Source organism: Megascapheus bottae, chromosome 4 (assembly GCF_031878675.1).
Source record: "Megascapheus bottae isolate mThoBot1 chromosome 4, mThoBot2.hap1, whole genome shotgun sequence".
Lineage (NCBI taxonomy): Eukaryota > Metazoa > Chordata > Mammalia > Rodentia > Geomyidae > Megascapheus > Megascapheus bottae.
The window spans coordinates 27,190,345-27,212,805 of NC_143512.1; the positions used below are offsets into that span (position 1 = coordinate 27,190,345).

A 22,461-nucleotide genomic window follows, 5' to 3' on the forward strand; every position below is an offset into this window, starting at 1 on the left:
TAACCTGAGTATCTTATTTTAAGTTTGAAATTACTTCCTGTGGGAAGTACTACTATTGCTCCTTTTCCCATATAAAGGCATAGATATAAGAAAAATAATGTTGGAGTCATTTGCTTGCACTTCATCAGAGCCTGCAAGTGGTGGAACTAAGATTCATAGATAGGCCATGTAAAAGCCCTCTCCCAGTACGCCACATTTGGGTGAGGGATCAGTTTACACATCTGATCTAGTGTCTCACCTTGTAGGTTAGCTTCCGCCTATCTCATAACTGAAAAAAGCCATTAAGACCACTGTAAATAAGTTACAGTTTTCATATTAGCTTCAGCCTATCTTATAACTGAAAAAAGCCATTAAGACCATGGTAAACAAGTTACAGTTTTCATATTAGCTTCAGCCTATCTCATAACTGAAAAAAGCCATTAAGACCACTGTAAATAAGTTACAGTTTTCATATTAACCATGAACTATGACATTTGCAGAATTCTTAACCAATGGCTAAGCAACCCGAAAGTTCACTCTTTAAATGTGAGAGCACTTCAGTCATCATTTAAAATGTTAAGAAAAAAAAATGGATCGTCAAATTTGGAGAATGCAATCCATTACTGCTTTGCACTTCCAAGTTTTAGAATCTTGATAGTGAAGTAACAGCTCCAGAATAATGTGCATAGAATCAGAGCCTGATGTGGTATAATATTGCCATTTGCAAAACACATAAAACTGTCCCCTTGGATTAAAATGTCTTTGAACCGACCAAGCAGTAATACTTTGTTCTAAGAATAAAGCTGGTGTTTAAGAATTTAATCAAGGCAAGAAAAAGATAACTATGTAATATGAGTCATTAATCAATTGATGTCCTTCCTACTCAAACACCAAATAGTAGGATAAACAAGGTAACAGGACATAAAATAAAACCATATCTAGATAAAATTACTGTTATCTTCCATATATATTATTACGCATTAGTAGTTGTTGTAACAATAGATTCTGTTTAAAAAAAGAACAATTTGCCTTGTTTTACTACCTGTTATTGATGTATCTCACATTTCTATGACATCAGTGCTCTGAGTGATCATTTTCAATATTAATAAACACTGGTCTGGCCTACCATCACCTTATGAAGCAAATAATGCATAGTGTCTTCTATGAATGAATCAAGTACTCTCTACAGGATAAAAAATGTAAAGATGGATATGGAGCAAAGAAAGATTCCTGTCTTTAAGAGGTTTATACATTTTCAAAGATGAACACTTCAAAAGTTATTTGAGTGAATTTCAACTAATTAGGACAATCTGAGCCTACCATATACCTTGCAGGGAGGGGGGTCAGTATATTTAAAAGGGAGGATTAAAAAAAGAAGATGAATAAAAAGTATTTAAAGAGTTGAGATTAGATATTTTTAGAGGAAATAGAAGATAACTGTAATTTAACTACATTAGAAAAGTTGCTGGGGGTGTCAGTACGTTCCATCTCTATAACAAATTTATTAAATGGGGTTAGCTTAGCCTGAAAAACCATGAAGACAACTTTTAGTGATAGAATGATTCGACTCTGCTGAGAACATTTACCAAATCTAAAACTCTGAAAAATCAAATGCATAAATACTGACTCACATATTGATAGCAACAATGGCAAAAAGTTATTTGTAGTAAGAAGAGCCAACCAAATAGTACTGTGGACCTTGGAACTCGGGGAAGAGAATACCATGTCATTCCAATCATTTTAAACTTACGGCAGCAATGTAAATATATCAGAAACTTTATTTTAGAGTGTTCCATCATTGTTTTAACCACACTTACTCAATAAGTCTTTAGGAAAAAATGTCTTATTAGAAATACATGGTGTGATCATTTGGATCATTACATGGTTAGTGAAGAATAGAAAACTGGCCTAGGTGTCACAGCAAGTAATAATGCAGTACTATTGCCTCACTTCTAGGTTCCCAGGCTTCACCAAGACATGGTTGGATGATACTAAAATACTGACTATGAATGTTTCTCATAAAAGTATTCAACTTCAAGGGGCCATTCTTAAGAGACCATTATAAGTACCTAAAGAATTGCTAAATGATATAGAAATAAGAGTAGAGCCTATCAAAGAGGTCATTTAGAAAACAAGTATGGAGGGAGTGGGGAGGGATCACTGATGGAATTTCTGGAAGACAAAAACTAGATTGCAGCTCATGCCTTTAGTCCTAGCTATTCGAGAGGCTGAGATCTGAAGATTTTGGTTCAAAGTCAACCCTGGTAGGAAAATCTGTGAGATTCTTATTTCCAATTAGCCACCAAAAAGTGCAGCTGTTGCTCACGTGGTAGAGTGCTAGCTAGTCTTGAGGGGGGAAAAAAAGCTAGAGGACAGTGTTCAGATCCTGAGTTTAAGCCCCAGGACTGGCAAACACACACACACACAAAAATCTAGATTACAGTAAAATATTATTCATTAGTTCCATTGACTCATATTAACAACATAGCGAAAAGGCTTACTACTCCATGTCCTGAGCATTATAGTAGGCTCTGAATATAACCAAAGTAATTGAAATGATACCTACTATTTATAAATCACAACTGTTCCATTGACTAAAAGTGCATATTATCTGATGAATAATAAAAATAAATCATACTATCAGAATTGGATGATTACTTGACTTATGTGTACAAAAGTACTTACCAAAGCAGACACAAAAATAAAAACATCAAGTTGATTCTGCCATCTGAGTACTCATTAAAAACGTATATAACAGAATCCACTTTTATAAATATACAGCTTGGCTGAAACAAAACCAGAAAGAGTAAACTATTGTTTAGAATTCATCATCCTTAATGATACACATTCAATCTGAGTCAATTCACCCTACCCATGGGGTGGGGGGGTTTTGGAGGGGAATCCTTATTTCCTTCTTTAAATTCCTGAATCCAACAGAACCACCAATGGGCCCAGGTGGTTTTGATTTGAGTATCTCATCAAGAAAGTTGGATTTTACCTTAATTGGGATTTTATCTAACTCAAATATTGCCAATGCCATTTATTATTTTTATTTAGAAGAAAAATAGATTCAGAGAAAACTTGGACTGTCTGTGCTCCTGGGGTTTGGAATTCACAATCCAAGTAAGAAATTCTTGAGATATAATGGAAAAATGAAAATAGCTCAGAATTTCAAAATTGCTAAAGCCCAGGGAGGAAAAGTTTTTATCTTATAAAAAAATGTTTAACTTAAGCAATGTTCTCTCAAGTTTACAGCAAAACTGTCCTCTGTTTCTGATAAGAATGCAAGTTAGTATTATCTGAAGCTTAAAAGAAATAAAAGTAAAGACTCAAAACTTAAATTTTAGCTTTGTGACTTTTTCCTAGTTAGCTTCCAAGCTTTCAAAGATTTTGAAAAAAATAAAATAAAAGTAGTTTCGATAGCATCCTATAATCATAGAAGTCTCATGAATCACTAAACTAGCTTAGATAATAAATTATGATTAATATCATTCGAAGCCCTACCAACCTAAAAGACAAAATTTTGGAATAGGAAAAGAAAATTTCAAATGCTTAATTGCAAAAAAGGGAAAAAGAAATAATATTCTGATTGAAAGAACAGACTAAATTTGGATTAAAATTATATGTATCTTTTCATCACAATTTGGTTTCACTGTTGGTGGAGACAGGAGACAGTGGAGAATAGTGTTCCCTGGGAACATTCAATGTCAGCCCATCTCACTAGTGGGGAAAGACACACACACACACACACACACACACACACACACACACACACATTTTCCTGTCCTGGAAATCTTTGCCTCTGAAAGAACCAATGACATGATCCCGTTTCACTTACACTTCAATTGAACTTGCAAATGAAATTTGCAGAGTAGGGTGATCAATTGTATTTCTTGGCTTGGTTCAACCTCAGAGCTTCACGTCCAAAATGCTGACTGTGTAAACTTGCTGAAAGGAATCTGAGCCCTTTTTAAAGCAAGTTCTGTCCTGATCAGGTTCCTTCCTCCTCTCAGCCCCATCAAAATGAATACCAGCTCAACTACAGGGTGGAGTTAGTCCCTATGATTGGTAATCACTTAGCCAAAATGAAACCATACAAAAATTAAATCCTTGTGACTCTTTGCTTGTGAGTACAGCAACTAGGGATAGTAACAGAATAAAAATGTCTTGTGTCTATTTTGTGCCAAGCACCATGTTAGATTATAAATATAATGAAGACATAATTATTCACATTGCCTGTATGGTCGACAAGCTAACGTGCCAAATACTTTTCTATGTGTTAGACATGCAGCAGCAAACCCTATATATCCTTTTGAAGGTTATGTTGCAGTGAGCATAAATAAGCAGTCTTTTAAAAAAAAATCAATAAGAAAAGGCTAATGATGTAGCTCCACACTAGAGTATTAGTATAAAATACATGAGGCTTTGGGTTGATTTCCTAACATTAAAAAAGAAAAGAAAAATAAAAGCAATATGAAAAGCAATAAAAGCATGTGGGTCACACATATAATCCTAGCTACTCGGTAGGCAGAGGTATCCAGGAGATCACAGCACAAAACCAACCTGGGCAGAAAAGTCCATGAAAGAACATCTCCAAAATAACTAACAAAAAACTGGTATAGCTAGTATAAAGTGGGAAGTGGGTAGGAAAAGCCTGGGCTGGATATGTCTTGACATTCAAATAAGATTATCAGGGAAGTTCTTCCACCAAGTAGGTACCATTAAACAATGGTGAATAGTATCTGTGAAGTAAAGGTAACAAAAAGAGAATAAACTAGAGCTGATACCTTTGACAGAAAGTAATTGAGGCATTGGAAGAGCCAGAGAAAAATGTTCTGCAGTATACTTGCCAATAGAGAATCAGCAAGGAGATCATGTAACAAGAGAGTTTTAGGAGATGAGATCCCAAAGGAAAGAGGCAGTCAAGTCATGTGAACCCTTCCAAGGCATTGTGAAGCTGTGGGCATTTATTCACAGTTAACTGGGAAGCCAACAGTTTTAGAGAAATGAGGGACACAATTTGACTTCAAAATATGTTAGAATGTGTATGTGTTTATCTTCTGTGATCAGAATGAGGAGACTGCTAACAATATTCTCTCGCAACTGCCAAGAGGTAGTGAGAGTCAGAACTTGAATGTACTCAGAGTTATTTGATCATATGCAACAGGAAACCACTCTATCAGAAAAGAAAAAAGAAGACAAAAGAATATTGTGGAATCTCAAAATTGGGAAAGAACACAATGGGCCAGACTTGGGAAACAGGACAGAAACAAGATCAGGAACTTACTATCAAGACAATATAGATTTTCAGCTGTTGCTTTTGAACCACACTGCTCAAGGTTCAATCAGCTAGGTCAGTGCAACTTTCCAAGCACAGATCACTTTCCCATTTCCAGACCTATACCTACCAGTAGACAGGGATAACTCTGGGACTTGTTAATAGAGTACAAGTTGCTTCATTTGCTACCCTCAGGTCTCTAGGACTGTGCTTCAGAGAAGACTGATAAACCCCTAAAAGGGAATTTGGATGATAATGGGAAGGAATAATGAATGCTAGAAGAGCTAACCTAGGAAGTTCTTCTCTATAAACTATTTGCTATGTAGTAGATGAAGGCAGAATTAAAAATAAAGCACATCTGAGAATTAAACCTTTTCATGAATAAACCCATAATTTTCAGTAAAGAAGTGTCAGTGTCTTGTTCTTTTTATCATAATTTTTATTTTTTATTGTGATTAATAGAAGGGTTACATTATAGTCACCAGATAGAAGGTGCATAACTTCACAAACATTGATACCCTTTCTCATGTCATGGTCCCCATTTCCCTCCCATCCTCCCTCCACTCATCAGTGTCTTGTTCTTATATTAACTTCCTTAAAATATAAATGAAATGTTGACGTTCACCAGTCTACCATGAAGTTTAAAAAGGCCCTAAATATGCGGCTACTGTGTTTTGGAAAATATTTAAGCTGGGCACAGATGGCACATGCCTATAATCCTATCTACTAAGGAGACTGAAAACAGAGGCATAAGTCTATGAGAATCTTCTCTCCAATTAACTACCCAAAAGCTGGAAGTGAAACTGTGTCTCAAGTGGGAGAACACTAGCCTTAAGCAAAAAAAGCTCAGGGACAGAAGCCAGTCTTATATATATAGTACTATATATATAGTATAAATATATATAATGTATATATATATACACACATATATATGTATATGTACATGCACACACATATAATACACAACATATATAGCATAATATATAGCATATATAAACATATAATGCATAAATTTGTATGTATATACCTATATATGAATTAGGTATGTGTGTACGTATATATGCATACACATATATCTTTTTAAGCCTATATAATATAATATATTCAGAGCACTTTCCTTTCAGAAGAGTCAAAGAAAGGTTATATGAATAATATAACACTTGTTTATGTAGCATTATTACATTCTTAAACATTTGAATATAAGTCCACACGTCTCATCTTAAGTCATTTCTTTTATTCTTTATACATAGTGCCTTGCCTTGGAATAAAAAAAGAGGCAACATGACATCTGCTTGTCCTTTTAGTAACAGGCTATGCAAACCAGACAGATTGTGTCTTCAGGGAACAAGCTGGTAACAATGCACTTTTAGACCACACGAGCAGTTGCATCCTCAAAATTATCAATTCTGTCAACCCAAGATGTTGTATCTTCCCTTTCTTTTTTTTCAAAAGAAGCTTAAATTCCAGGTCCTTATGTGAAATGTCTTGATTTTAAATGCTGGAAACTCTAGAACTTCATGGTTCGTTGTTTGTTTGTTTTGTTTGTTGCCTTATTTCTGTTTGTTAAACAGTGAGCTAGAAATGTTTTGTTTTGTATTTTTTAAATATTTGAGCAGTGCATGGGTCAAATAAAACACCAAGCTCTCACCTCTGACCTCCAAATATCTTCAAGGTGAAATCAAACACCAATCACTGGATCCCTTCATTCCTTCCTTTTCCTATCTCTGACAACACCACAATTCTCATGGGAATCAGATGAAGCCTATGACACAGGTGTATGATTCTCTGACAATTCCCTTTATACTCCAACAGCAAGCAACATAATGACTGCTTTTAGAATGATTTCAAGGTAACATTTTCCATTGAAGATAGGGAAGTGTCCTGGCTTGCTGCTCCCTGTGTGATGTCCAGAATTGCAATGAAAGCGTTGTGAAACCGGTTAAGGGTGAGACGGCCAGGCAGACTGACGAGGGACACATGAACTCATCTAAATGAGGCACTTAAGCAATGAAGTAACTGACTCAAAGGAAAAAATGTTCTGCTGAAATAGCTCAGTGGGGATTAAAAATAAATGCCATGAGTAAAAAGGAAGCCCTTCTTAATTACTCAGGCCTCACCTTTCCAGCCCACTTTCCTAGGTCTTTCAGCTTCCTGGCTTTGTTACTTTAAGTCAATTAAGCATCATGAATTCCAGGCTTCATGTGAAATGCAATGGGCATGAGCTACATATGTTTGACTTTCCTAAAGCAATTGAAAATACATTTTCACTCAGATAATTTACTGGAATTGACTCAGATAATTGGTTATTCAGTGCCGATTTATGTAAATATTTTAAAAGATATTTCTAAGTGACCTGTTCTAGACAATTGTACTTCATCTTGCATTTTTCACTTCCAAGTGTAGAGGCTTTATTCAAACTTTACAGGAAAGACACAGGCTTTTCTATCCCTTGTTAACAATCTATAGAACTACTATGCAAACCCACTTCCGGTGACTGGAAAACCACAAGCACTGGAGGGACTAACAGGATACTTCCCTGAGAAAAAAAGCTTTCTATCCTTTTAAAACTTCTAGAAACATTAACCAATTAATTGATAGGTGAAGTTGACCGTTTTAAAAGTGAAAATTGAAGCAAAAGATATTTTAAAGCGTTTTCTACAAAGAGATTCAGTGTCTGAATTAGAATTTGGGCCTTCCTAATAGCAGTTCAGAGATTCAACTCACGTAAACATTAGAAAGGTCAGCTGTTCATCAGTTTTCCAACTACTGCAAATGTATCCCTATTAAGTTTATTTTGCAAAAGTTCCAAGGTGCTGAACACTCATCCATTGCCACTAATAATTAACAATCCCAAACAACCTAAATACAGAGGATTTTTTGTAGACATTTTGAAACTGTAGACTATCTTAGGATCAGAGAATGTGGAAGTGGTAATAGGCAAAAGGCAGGCTAGGAGAAAAAAACATCAAGCTCAAAATTTCCCCAATATCACCCCATCCCTGCTCAAACAAGTTTGCAACAGTAAGAAAAGAGTGTGTTTTTAAAACAGGACTTGGTGCTTTCAGAAAATGGCCAGAAATTATAAAACAAGCAAAGTAATACTACTGGTCTAATGTTGGAAAGACTAAAATGAATGATACCTTATTTTACCTAGCAAACTGATTTGAACACAGCTATCCACTCAAATATTAATGACCTAACATTATATCTAATGTATATTATGTAAAAAAATAAGCTACATATTGTGAAGGTAGGGACAGAAGGTAGGAAAAAATGAGAGAAACCAAAGGAAGAAGTAACATTGATGAAGAAGCACTGGAATTGTAACTCCCTTCTCTAACTGCTTAACCATAGTAAATATTTTTTAAAGTTCAAGGACAAAAAAAACTTACCCAAGTTCCTCACCTACCTTTGAGTTTTTGTCTCTTGAATTCTTTCTGCACATCCCACATGAAAGCAATCACAAACCTAATTTCAACAATACTATTTATTGTAGGACTTGGAAACTAAACAGCTACCAACTGAAAAAAAATCTCCCACACACTCTTACATGCTAGTTTCTACATGGTTATGTTTAACCTGATGGGGATGCATAATGAGCCACAAGGCATATAGACACACAGGACTCTAGCAAGTTTTAAGTCTCTATTGAGACACAGTTAATATGAAAGATATGGTAGTAGTAAATCTTTTTAAAATACTATCAATATAGAAGAGAAAGCTCAGCGTGGTGGCTCATGCCTGTAATCCTAGTTACTCAGGAGGCTGAAATCTGAGGATCGTGGTTCAAAGCCAGCCCAGGCAGTAAAAAATGTGAGACTTTTATCTCCAATTAATCACCAGAAAACAGGAAGTTGGGCTGTGGCTCCAGGGGCAGGGAGCTCAGGGACAGCACCCAGGCCCAGAGTTCAAGTCCCATGATCCATTATATATATATATATATACATATATATATATGAAAGAAACTATTTGAAAGAACAAAACTTGTTTTGACATTGAGTAAAAAATTTTCTTAAATGAAACACAAAAAGTGTAAAAAGAGAAATAGATTATGAAGTTAATAAAAATTGGACATTTTGGTCTCTAAAGGACAGCATGAAGACAAGAAAAAGTGCAGTCATAAAATATAAGAATTACTTGCAGAACAAATATTTGCCCAAGTGTTTATATACAAAGAATTAATTTTAAAAAATAGATAACAATTAAAGAAGCAGATGCATCAATTCCTGTTTTAAATGAGCATCAGGTTTGAATGAACAATCACAGAAGATAAGCAAATGACCAATAGGCATAAGCAAGATGGTGACTGTCACTAGCATCAAGAGCAATGCTAGTTCAGACCACAAGAGTTACTACTAAGTATCTAATCAAATAGCTAACATTAAACAGACTTGCAGTAATAATTGTTGTCAAGGATAGAAGCAAGCTGAACTCTACTACATTTCTAGAAAGAATACAACATAACACAGCCAAGTTGCAAAACAGTGTGTCAGTATCTTACAAAATTAAATGTACACTTAGTATATGACTCAACAAACCTACTCCTATGCATTTACCCAACATAAAGGAAAGCATATTTCCACAGTCCATAAGAGTCCATAGTATCATCATTCATAATCACCAAAAATGAGCAACCTAAATGTTCATCAGCTGGTGACTACATACCAATTCTAGGTGAATGCATACACAATACTACTTTTTCAATAATGCAGAAAATGATTGATATATTCAATAAATCTCCAAAGCTTTATATTAAGCAAAACAATCCAGACTCAAAATACTACTTATGATTCCATTCCATTTTCCTCTTTCTGTCCCTACCCTCAAGTGATGTAGTTAATTTCTGACATTCTGAAAAAGGCAAAACTAGACAAAAACATGAGAAGTGGTATCAATGTGTGAGAAGTAATACACCTGCTATCTGGCAAATATAACTATAATACTTCAATATTTTACAATAACAAATAAATTAAATTAAAAAAGGCAAAACTAGGTAGAACCAGGATACAGGAATTAATTTAAAAAAAAAAAGCAAACGGTCCTAGGGGCGTTCTAGGATTACAGAATGTCCTAACATCTCAGTTGCTGTTGAGGTCATACAGCTATACACAATTAGCACAATTTACACAGCTGTATATTAAGTGAATGGACTTTATATAAGTTATGCCTCAGTAAAGCTGAGGAAATAGTAGCTCTCAGAGTCTTTATTTCCTGTTTGCTCTATAAACTCCTGTTCTTTGAAATAATCTGAGTACTTTGAAGTTTCATAATAGACTTGAGGTTTCTTTACAGAAGAAACAACATTAAGCATTTTATACCTGTGATTTGTTTTGATATTATTTCAAGCTAGTAAGACATACCAGAAACTGAACAATGATTTGACTTCATTGTGTTTGGAGCACTGAATTTAGGAGAGGGAAAACTTCACATACTCTTCTATGTGATGCAATTCAACAAGCATTCCCTGAGCATCTGCTGCCTTGGAGTATGACAATCAAATGGTGAGTTCAGTGGAGCGACCCTGCACAACTTACTTAACCTTACTGTGCTTCTTTTACCTTAGCTATAAAGTGGGAATGATGGCTATCCCTATCTCCCAGGTTGTTCTGAGGATTCAGTGAACTAATAGATTAACGGCATTTAGAAATGCCTAGCACAGAATCACCCCACCTTTATTGTGAGGTACTGAAACTACAAAGGGATTAGACAGGTCTTGGTTTTTTCAATTTGTTTTGATGAGCTCATAGCTCAATAGAGAGATGGATAACAATCTAATAACAACTGTGGAAAGAAACACAACCAGAGATTGTAAAGTACCATGAACAGGTGCATGAACAATTTTTGGAGGTGACGAGGGGAGCTTGCTAAGAAACGCAACATGCAACCAAGTCTTAGAGGAAAAGAAGTAGCTCTTCAACCAGCACAGAATGCTGAGAATTATCAAGATCATGTGGTAAAGGCTGTAGACTGCACTATATATTTTCCACAGTTCATTTCTCTAGTGATGATTGCAATAATTCCATAAGACAGGTACAACAGTAGATATCTTACACATGAGGAAACTAAATCTCAAAGATTGTGAATCACTTGTCTGGGGGGTCACAAAACTAGGACTGTATGTCCCACAAGCTCATACCCAAACCTAGCCTTTCTGAATGAAACCTGCACAGGAAAAAAAAACTGTAGAAAAGCAACTGGTAAGTTTGGAGAAAGAGTGAAGAGTTCCGTGACTGCCACAGAGATACACTTAGAAAGATGAGTGCTTTGTCAGACAAGAAAGCCCTCCACTCTACTCCCAGGTAGGAAGGCTTAAAAGTTCTACTGCATCAATAGATTTCATTCAGTTAAAATATGGTTTTCCTTTGCCACACCTTGGCATCGGTGGCAGATATTTGTGATCCCCATGTGTCAGAAATCCTGAGTTTATTAGAAAGACAGATGTTTGGGGTACTATGCAAGCCAGTGGAATCAGAAGGCCTTTGATCCGGATTTTATAATTGCATTTTTAACCACTTCCACAAATTTATTTTGTTTTGCTAGTCCTGGGCTTGATCTCAGGGCCTGAGCACTGTCCTTGGGTTTTCTCAAGGCTAGAGCTCTACCACTTGAGTCACAGCACCACTTCCAGCTTTTTTTCTCTGTAAGTGGTACTGAAGAATCGACCCTGGGTCTTTGTGCATGCAAGGCAAGCACTCTACCAATAGGCCAAACCTCCAGCCCCAAGTGGTTTTGTTTTGTTTTTTAAATTTAATTCTATTTTCAAGGTACATAAGGTAGTGAGTACATTTCATCTCAAATATTGTTACCCCCCTCTTACTTTTTTTCTCCCTCTTTCCCTTTGCCCAACCTCCCCACCCCTCAAGTTGTAAAGTTCATTTCCAACGTATTGTCTTGTGAGTATTGCTATCACATTGATTCACCTGCCCTGCTTCTTCAAGAGCCACCAGTTTCTTAGATATGAGAATCTTCTCAACAATTAGATTGTGATTTAGTTTGGAGAAAGAGAAAAAAATAAATTCTGCCACATATTGTGGTTACTATTGGTCCTTAGTCTATATTCAGAGAAACAGGATTTTAGAATATCCCATCCAAATTTCCTCTCCGTTTTTTACTATACTTCTTTTGTGTTTATCTCCAGACAACTTTTTCTAGGTTTACTGCACCTTAAAACAACCTTCTATTTATTTACTGTCTAAAAATTTTGTACCTTTGCTGAGAAGTAATGGTCAAGCTGTTTTGTGTTTTTTTTATTTTTTTAAATATGCTTGTTGTTGAAAAAAATTGTACTTTAAAAAGGTTTTATTTTTCTTTGAAGTCTGGAATTGCTCCTGGAAATTTTAGGAGGGCCTAAGTGGCTATGTTCATAATATATGAAATAGAGGGATTAATGATAGATAACATAAGGTATAAAAATAAACTTACTATTCTTGTGGTATGATACATCTGTTAGGAAGATATTTCAACATTTTCTTCACTACATTGTTTTCAAACGAGGCTGCCATTTCTGGAGTCATCAAGGCTTGACAATGCAGGGTTCTAAGTCACAATGATCTCCTTATTTAGAATTTAAAGAATCCAAATGTGCTGGTCTCTTGCACAGACATGCTCTGCAAGCCCCTCCTTGCTGGCACTCCTGCAGAGAAAGAGCTGTGTGCAACTGGCTGCCAAGGCTTCAGCTCCCTGGCGCTGGCACTAATGAAAGTCACTCCAGCTGAAAGGTGTCTTTTGAACTCTTGGTGAGAATAACCATGCAAGAAAATGACTGTAAACTCCCCATGCTTTGTACCTGGGTTGTCATACTTTCAAAGCATTAATCCTCGATCCTTTGCAAAACCCTTACAAAGTCTTTTTTAATGGGAATCCATTAACCTGAATTCATTCTGGGCTTTTCATTGTAGACAGTTATTTCATCACTATGTTCATTATTCTCACATAATTCAAATAAGTAAAGGGGCAACAGTATTCACTCTCATATGGACAGGTCTGTAGGCTGAGGGTTCCCTAGAGGCAATAAACTTACTTTGATTTGATGCATTTTTAGATGATGAAAATAGACATTTAAAATCCCACATCTTTGCCCTGAAATATCAATTCTAGGACAAAAACAACAATAACAACACTTACCATTTCCATTTCTAGCATAGTTATAAAGAAACATGTTGGGCAGCACAAAGGACAATGTCTGAAGGATTCCATAAACCCAGCTCCATGCAAAATGGTAACCATGCAGGCACTGGCTCTGCTCATTGTAATAAGAATGGCTTACCCTTATTGGGCACTTTCTACATAGAAAGTTAGTTCTTAACTTTCCATGAGGCGAATGTTATAAATAGTTAAAGTATGGAAATAAAGAAACTAAGGAGCGGTTAGTTCTCCTATCCAAAATTATTCAGTTAGATGGTTCTCTCAGGAGCTATTGACTCAGTCAGTGGTAAAATCTAGACAGCAGGCCACAATAGCAAAGAAGCATGTGCCTAGCCTGGATTCAAGGTGCTGGGATAGTAGGCTAAGACAGAGTAAGCTCAGTGTCAGTGACAAACTGGAATGTTAGGCTGGTAAACTGAGGCAGAAAATAAACAGGGTAAGGAAAGGAAGGAGAGGATCCAAGAGAGACCTAAGATAGTGTTTTCTCCTCGGATACCAAATATAACTGGTGTGTAGTTGATCTCCTGCTGGATTGAAAAAAATAAGACTAATTTATCAATGCACTTTTAAGGCTGAGTAGGACTGTGGACAAGGAAGAGGCTGAGCCTGCAAAAAGGGCCCAGGGAAATAAGAAGACCATTTACTGCTATAGATCTCACAGTCAGCAAGCCCAGATCTTAGAGACTGAAGGTGACTTATGAAGATCTTGTTCTACCAAAAAGTGCCAATAAATATGTGGGCATTACCTATAAACTTCATGGTCAGTGTAAGTCACTCAATAGCGCAAACAATGAAACAAAATTGAAGCCCAGTTTCTTTCTTTCTTTCTTTCTTTCTTTCTTTCTTTCTTTCTTTCTTTCTTTCTTTCTTTCTTTCTTTCTTATTTCCCTGTCTTTCTGTCTTTTTTTTTTGCCAGTACTGAGGTTTGAACTCAGGACCAGGGCACTCTTCCTGAGCTTTGTTTACTCAAGATTAGCACTTTGCCATTTCAGACACAGTACAACTTCTGGCTTTATGTTTATGTGGTACTGAGAAATCAAACCCAGGGCTTCATGTAAGCACTCTACCACTAAGTCATACTGCCAGCCACAAGTTATTATTATTATTATTATTATTATTATTATTATTATGACTTGTCCCATTTATTTAGGATCAGCCAGTCCTGTGGGAAGACTCAGTTGTTTACGTCACCTCTACCAATCTTTAAAAATTACTCCAGGGTCTCACATCAAACTTACAACATCAGAATGGCAGGAGATGAGGCACAGGACATTGTAATTTTTTTTTAAGTATTCTGCAGAATTTTGATGATTTGTATGACTCATTTGCATGAATAAATGTTAATGGCTGTGAACAGGAGTCTACTGGTGGAAACAGTCTCTCAACAACAATGTCACTCTTCAGAGCACTAGTGTGAAGTTGTTGCTTCATTTTATGAAATTTGGGTGCTTTAGGGTACCAGCCAGATACAGCTAGCTCTTCACCCAGACAGTATAGGCCACGTGGATTCAGAAACCTTTTCAGTAGATGGTAATGGAAAAGGATCTTAAACTTTGGCCTTCAAATGAGACAATCTGGGGACGATGTAGTCAACTGTACAAGCAGGAAACAGGATGCTAAGGGTTAAATGAACTGGAAATAACAAGGATGAGTAATGACAGCATACACTTCCCAAAAGTAATGACAGTTGCTCAGAAGCAAAGGTTAGTTCCTTTGGTTTGTTCTTTTCCCTTTTGTCCTTTTATCTTCTCTGATCTTTTTCTGTGTGATAGGATTAAGAAAGTAGAGAGCTGACTTTAAAGTCTGGGACTGATTTTTCTCAAGAATCACAGTTTAAATGATTTTTGATGTGCTTGGGATTTAATACAGAGTTTGGTACTCACTAGGCAAGAATGCTACCACTTGAGCCACAACTTCTACCCTTTTTACTTTGCTACTTTCAGATAGGGTCTCATGCTTTTGGCCAGAGCAAGACTTACAACATGATCCTTCTATCTTTGCCTTCGTAACTGTGACTGGAATTATAGATGTTTGTCACCATACCCAGCCCCAAATAATAGATACTTTTTTTTTTTTACAAAACCTTAGAACTACTGGGTCTTTACTTGCTATTTACAGGTATTATTTCATTTGATGAGCAACTGTGAGTCGTTAGGATAAAGGACATCTCTAATGATTTACTCTAAAAATCTAGTTTATTATCTTTATATGTCACTATATAATGAGGTTTCCTACTTAGAAGCTATTCCCGTCCCCACTTAGGGCCAATTCACAGGGTATTTACTTGAATAATACCATCAAGGATTGTGATTTGTTAAAAGATGAGGTTACTGATTTAAAAAAAAGTTTGATCTTTCATTGTGACCCAAGTACCAACAAATCCATTCTGACATTCTCCTTAATAATAGCTTCAATCTACATTATCAGTTTAACTGGCTATATATTGGCCACGAAGATGGCTAGATGATTGGAACAACCTCACCATCTATATTTTTTCTGAAAATAATCTAAATTTCTGGGCCCCAAAATGAATAAATAGAAGATGGGCTTTTCTTAAGGAATGAAACTATGTAATGACATTTCTGGAAAAAAATGTTAAATGAATCCATGTCAAGAACACAAGGACAAATACATGAGAAAGGTTATCAATGTGTGAGAAGTAACGCACCTACTATCTGGTGAAAATAACTGTAACCCCTCTATACATTATAATAAAAATATTTTACAAACAAAAATAGTCAATAGCATTGAAGCTCAAAAAAAAAGGAACACAGGGAAAAGGCAGGAACAACTAAAGTCCCTTCTGGTAAAGAATATAATGATTAGATCATAGGTAGGAGAAACAATATAATATTATTATGGCCCCCAGTGTATTATCTTGGAATTTAGAAAAAAGTTTATGATTTTCTACATGTTCAAACAAGGAATATGCCACCTTTCAAAAAACTGCAGTGTCAAGCAACATATGGTCAAATGACAGGATGATAAAGAACCTTTAATGAGGGAAACCCCTACCAAATATATCTGTAAATCAGTAATTCCTAAAGCTATGTGGCTACATTTTTCTCAGAATGCTATCCTTGTCAAAATGGCTGACACAAGACACCGTTTAAATGCAACCATTTCACCCTTCTGTTGCACAACTGCATTGGCCTTGAAGTAAAGCCCTAAAAAACAGGCAGACATGCCTCCCCTGACATCCACTCCTAACTTTTGTTTTTTTTTTTTTTTTTCAGGACAAGAAGGGCCTTGCAAGAAGAAAACAAGCTTTGGGATATATTAGATAATTTAAACCTGTGAAAGAATGACTTCTGTAGCATAGTTAGTTCATAAGAGCTAACAGCCAATAGAAAGTAATATGCAATCCTCTGAAGTGCTTGTTGTAATAGACAAGTCCAAACAATCCATAAAGAACCAATGTCACATAATTGAAAAATAAAACATGTAAACATGCTGGCAGCATCTTCCAGCCTGAATTCTTGCCCAGGTTCTACACAGTAGAGTAAGAAAAAAGGCAAGATTTTAAGTATGATGTCTGGAGTTCAATATGTATCTCACTTTACCTAACTTTACCTCTCTCATTCTTTTCCTGTTTGTAGCCATAAATGGAAATGATCACTATGTCTCCCTTGCAAAATTACTATGAGGATTCCTTAGTAACAATAATATTTTTACTATATAAGTGTTTGCTGCTTTTAGGAAACTAGCAGGACAGTCAAACTTTTTATAGTATTTTTATAGTTTTTCTTGATGTAGGATGAAGAAAACATAGCTAGATTGACTCTTGAATAGAAAAAGAAGTCACTCTATTGTAAAAGACATGCAGGACTGCCTAAAACCCTCTAAAATTTCATCAATTTCCTTGTAGATAACCAGGGTCCCCTAACTGGTTTTCATAGTCATATAACCAAACCATTTCTAATGCCCCTCTTCTCAATGCCAAAACCTTTGGGAACTTTTAAAGTATAGAGGGTGGATCAACATGACTACATTATTAGTCAGAGAACAAACATTCCAAGGAAGCGATTTTGTTTTCTCCTGAAGATTAAATTCATTCCCACCTGTGGAGACAAATGGGCTCCAGGGATCTTTCTCTCTCTATATTTAACAATGAGATAACTAAGTAGCAGAATCAACAATAATCAGAAGGCAGGTGCAAGGAACCAACCCAACTTTCTTACAAATATTGTTTTTCCTTAAGGGAACTAAGACACGCCTTTAATGTAACAGCTCTGTAACTTGAAGCACGAGGAAGGAAGATTTCCAGCCACGAGTCAGTTCCTTATGGCAAACAGCTCACACTCTGGCTTTAGTGGAAAATGGACTCGAGAACACAAACTTTTTTAGCGTGGTCACCCTGGCAAAAATTTGGGGGCCCAACTTTGAATAATTTCTTTGCTCAGTCTTTAAAATCTTGACAATTCTCTTCCATTTCCATCTATCTCTGCCATTTTTACCATCTCTGACTTAGGTTCTCAAGGGCCCCAAAAGTAGTCTTCTCAACTCTCCAAAACCATAGACAAACAACTATCAAGTGACAGTATCAGCCTGGAGATCCAGAGTCATGCTTTCACCCAAAATGCAAGGTAAGCTCCCTGTGGTCACCTACCCTGCTCTTAAGGTTCTTCAAAATCTAGCCACACCCAACAAATGGGCCTCGTTAGCCCGTCAGACTGGCTTCCTCACCAGCCTCCCATGAACAGACAAGACACGCCTCTACACAGCTCCCTTGTTCGTCCACATCATCACTCATTCCTATATGGAATGGCCCTATTCTCCAAATCCAAATCCAAACTATCCTCATTCTCCAGGACCTGGCGTTAGCCTTTCTCACTTCACACTGCCCAAGGAACCTTTTGTCACTTCCAGTGATGTTATCCTTTAACAGATTAGCTGCATCTTATTCAGTGTTTGTCTTATAGGCGCACTAGACTTTTCTTCATAACTAGATAAGAAGTAAAAAAGCTGATCTTCGTGTCTTAAGTGATCTCAAACACATCTAATTAGAGACTGTGTTTTTCTTTGAATTTGAATAATTGAAAATTTCACTACCACTACCAATGGAAATTCCTTGGTGAAATCAGTTTTCCATCATCAATCTTTACATTGTATTAATTCAGAATTTCAGTATAAGAAGACACATCAGTGAAACATCTTGAAGGTAATAGTAAATGTCTGAGAAAAAAATTGTCAGTGATTGGGGAGATTTGGTTTCCAGGCCTAACCGTGATCCTGATTTGGCCACACAATATCTATTCAAAATGTAGGTGTTTGGACTGCATGACTTCTGTGGTCTCTCCTGCTCCTGCTGTTTCTTCTAAAGTTATCCTACTTTGGTTTTCTATGGCAGGTAGAAGCTAAGAACAGCCTCTGGAAGGCTTCTCTCTTTTCTTTTCTTTCTTTTGTTCTTTTGTGTGTGTGTGTGTGTGTGTGTGTGTGTGTGTGTGTGTGTGTGTGTGTGGCTCATGGGGCTTGAACTCTGGGCCTGGGCACTGTCCCTGAACTCTATAGCTCAAGGCTACCACCCTACCCCTTGAGCCACAGTCCCACTCCCCTTTTCTAGTGATTAATCTCTTGGTCTTTAGTGCCCAGCCTGGCTTTGAACCACAATTCTCAGATCTCAGCCTCCTGAGTAGCTACGATTACAGGCGTGAGCCACTAAGCTAGGCTAAAGGCCTTCTCTTTATAATCACAATGTTAGCTGGGGAAGTTGGTATCTAGGTGTTCTTGTTTATCTGATTGTGTTAGTGATTGTCTAATCAAGTATGAAATAGTGAAATAGGCAATCGGATAATTTCCATTCTTTGAAAATTCCCATCTATCTGTTGAATCAAATCAATGATCTATCTTGAATTTTGTTATCATGAAGCTACATGATGAAGCTATATGAAAACTGAAAAGAAACCCAATTTCAATTTGAACAGGAAAGAGTCTAAGGATGCATATTAAATGTCACACTGTAGAACTGAAATAATTTTATTCATAAATCCTAAGAAGCAAATATGTCTTCTACTTTCTAGCCAAATGTATATTTTAAGCAATAAGAAAGACTGTGTGCTATAAGTCCCTTAGATCTTTATTTTTTCTTTTATATTTTCCTGGGGATAGGTGAGTTTCTCTGAAGTGGGGAGGGCAGGGGGTAGTGAATGGAAAGAAATGTTAAAAGCACCTGTCAAACAATACTTCCTAAAGAAATGCATATTGTTCAAAATAATTCTTCTTTTTAAGGGAGAGAAGGAATATACGAGAAGGAAATAATGTCAAAAAGAGGTCTTCCAAAGATCAAAAAAGAATGGTAAATGTGTTGGGAATATTAATTACATTGTGACTTGCTTTGGTCATTTCTTTACTTCAGTCTTCCTTCATTTACACTTTTGGTGCTAATCTACACTTTTAATCTAACAGAACCACACAGTGTCTGACCATCGAGCTTAAAGACAGCTGAGATCTAGTTAGGATATCCACTGACTGGGCATTATGATAAGCAAACGGGACTCTGAAAGGCACATGGGATCCACTAGGCAGGAACCATTTTTAGTCCTGGATCACAGATGTAGAAATGATCCAGCTGTGTCTGACTAGCTCCTGATCTAGTACCTTCTACTCTACATCTACACTAAAACTGACACTGACATGTAACACAGCAAATGGTAATGGAGTCCAATAAGAGCCCTGTGGCCTCTGCTCTTCTCACACATGTCTTCACCACAGTGAAACTAGGGACCTGCCCACCAGAATAATCTGACAATTAGCAAAACTAGGCTGGGTATGTGATCTCATCATAAAGAGCCTGTTCTGTGGAGTTAGGTCATGGCTTCAGTTTTCAGTAGCATGTAAAATTGCTGTGTCTAAAACTCTTCAGCATGTGGCATAGATCAACTAGAAGAAGGCCACAGGGGAACCAAAACAAAACATTCTCTGCAGGTCTCCAGAATCACACACACACACACACACACACACACACACACACACACACACACACACACACACACATGCACTGGGGGGTGGGGGTGGAGGGAGAGAGAGTCCATTGTCATAGAAGTTCCCTCAGAGAGTCTATTACTTTTAAATAAAAATGATGTTCATACCTATCGGGAAAAGGGAACAAAAGGAAAACAAATGTTAAGAATCCTCTTTTAGAAAGTAAAAGCCTCAGGAACTGAAGAAAAAGACTAAGTAGCACCATGACTGTTTGGTTGTTCTGAGCTGAGCAACTGCCAGAACTAAGAGAAGCCCTGAGGGGCCTTAAGGTCACAGGCACACAGAAGTGTGAAGCTTTGAGTCCCTGGGGAGGATACTGAGCTCAAGGGGAAAAGGCCCACCTGCTCTAACCTCAGACTGCAGCCCCACTTGAAGACCTGTTTGGAGTCACAATACTAGTGAGGAAGACTTGTTTACACATTCTGTGCTATCTTTTGTCTTTTACTTAAAAAGTTGTTTGTTTTAGCCTAAACCCTTTAGGAGGCTCTAAAGAAAAGATATGCCCCCAAAGATGCGTGAAGATAAAGCTCTGGTAGTGCTTTTATAATCATTATCTTAGAAAGTTGGAAAGAGAAAAAGAATTATCTCTCATCAACACCTCATTAAGGATTACAGCCTGGGCATTGTGGTTTTGCAAGGAACCCTAATATTTAATCCTCACAAGAGCTCTTAAGATAGTATTAACTTCTTTTACAGAAACTGGACAACACTGATTTCCTGAGTATCACACAGCTAGTCTGTGGGAGCCAGAACTAACTAAAGAGGATTGTTTCTTTGCAAAGCAAGCAATAAGAAAAAATTCCTGAGAAGATGAAAATGTAACATCTTTATTTATTGCCTGAGTATTTCAATAGGAATTATGAGGACAAGTCAATCATTTTAAGTTTTAAAAAAAAGGCAGGTAGCAAAAAGTAAGATAATGTTGGCCCCTCTCTCTTAATTTCATAGTTCCTTTCATTTGAGTCAATTGTTGCTAATAATTTGCCAAGAAAAGTGACACAGCTTTCCTGGTGGTGCATACCTCTTAATCCTTACTTATTCAGGAAACTGAGATTTAGTGATTGAGGTTTGAAACCAGGCTGGGCAAGAAAATCAGTGAGAGTCATATCAACAATTAACCATAAAAAGTCAGAAGTAGAGCTGTGAGAGAAGAAGAAAAAGAAGAAGAAGAAGAAGAAGAAGAAGAAGAAGAAGAAGAAGAAGAAGAAGAAGAAGAAGAAGAAGAAGCAGCAGCAGCAGCAGCAGCAGCAGCAGCAGCAGCTAAGAGGCAGCACCCATTCCAGAGTTCAAGTCCCAATGACACACATAAAAAAAATACACATACACAAACATATTCACACAAATGTACATTGGGCCCTCTTTCCTTCCCTCTTCCTTTTTAAGAATTATTTGCCTGTTAATGATTTCTTTTGTAAGAAGTGCTATTAGCATAAATTAGCTGTATAAACAAGCAGCTGTATTTAAAACACACTCACATACACATACACATACACACACACACACACACACACACACACACACACACAAAATGACAGGTTGGTCTTTCTTCACATGTAGCCTATTTTAGAAATTTCTCATATTGGCATATAGATTCATCTCAAGTCTTTCATCAGTTGTGAAAAGAATTTATGGATGCCTGTTAATTTTTAACTAGTCTTCTATGATTTAGATATTCAGTTAAATTGTTTCCAATCATTTATTACTGAAAACTAGCTTGTATAAATAGCCTTGTAATTCTTCTGTTACACTTTGGGGGGGTAGTCTTAGAAGTAAAGTTATTTGATTAAAAGCATAGAGAATAGATGTATTTAAAATCTTCACAGAATCCAGTTGCTTGCAGGAGAGTGTGCACAAGTTTACAAACCTTAAAAATTACACCTGTGCCTTCTTTGAGAATCACATATTTCTTTGAGAGCAGATAAAGAAATCTAATTTATTCAAGTCCAGATGTGACATTCCCAAAGCACAGGAAGACTTTTGCAGCTCACTATACTTCCCTAGATGCTGACTCAAAGTCTCTAATGGTTAATTCCATGATTTGGGCAGAGTAGGAAAATGGAATAATCCCTGCAAAGAAA

At 36.6% G+C, this 22,461-nt stretch overlaps 1 long non-coding RNA gene across 1 annotated transcript in view; it reads right to left on the bottom strand.

Moving 5' to 3' along the window:
- The window catches only part of LOC150064192 (uncharacterized), a 33,162-nt gene that overhangs the window by 9,988 nt on the left and 713 nt on the right, over positions 1-22,461 (bottom strand). Inside the window, exons 2-3 of the long non-coding RNA XR_016535132.1 lie at positions 12,680-12,890; positions 2,665-2,765 (exon numbers count right to left, since the gene is read on the bottom strand). This is a non-coding gene — a long non-coding RNA (uncharacterized LOC150064192). The remainder of the gene's footprint in view (positions 1-2,664; positions 2,766-12,679; positions 12,891-22,461) is intronic.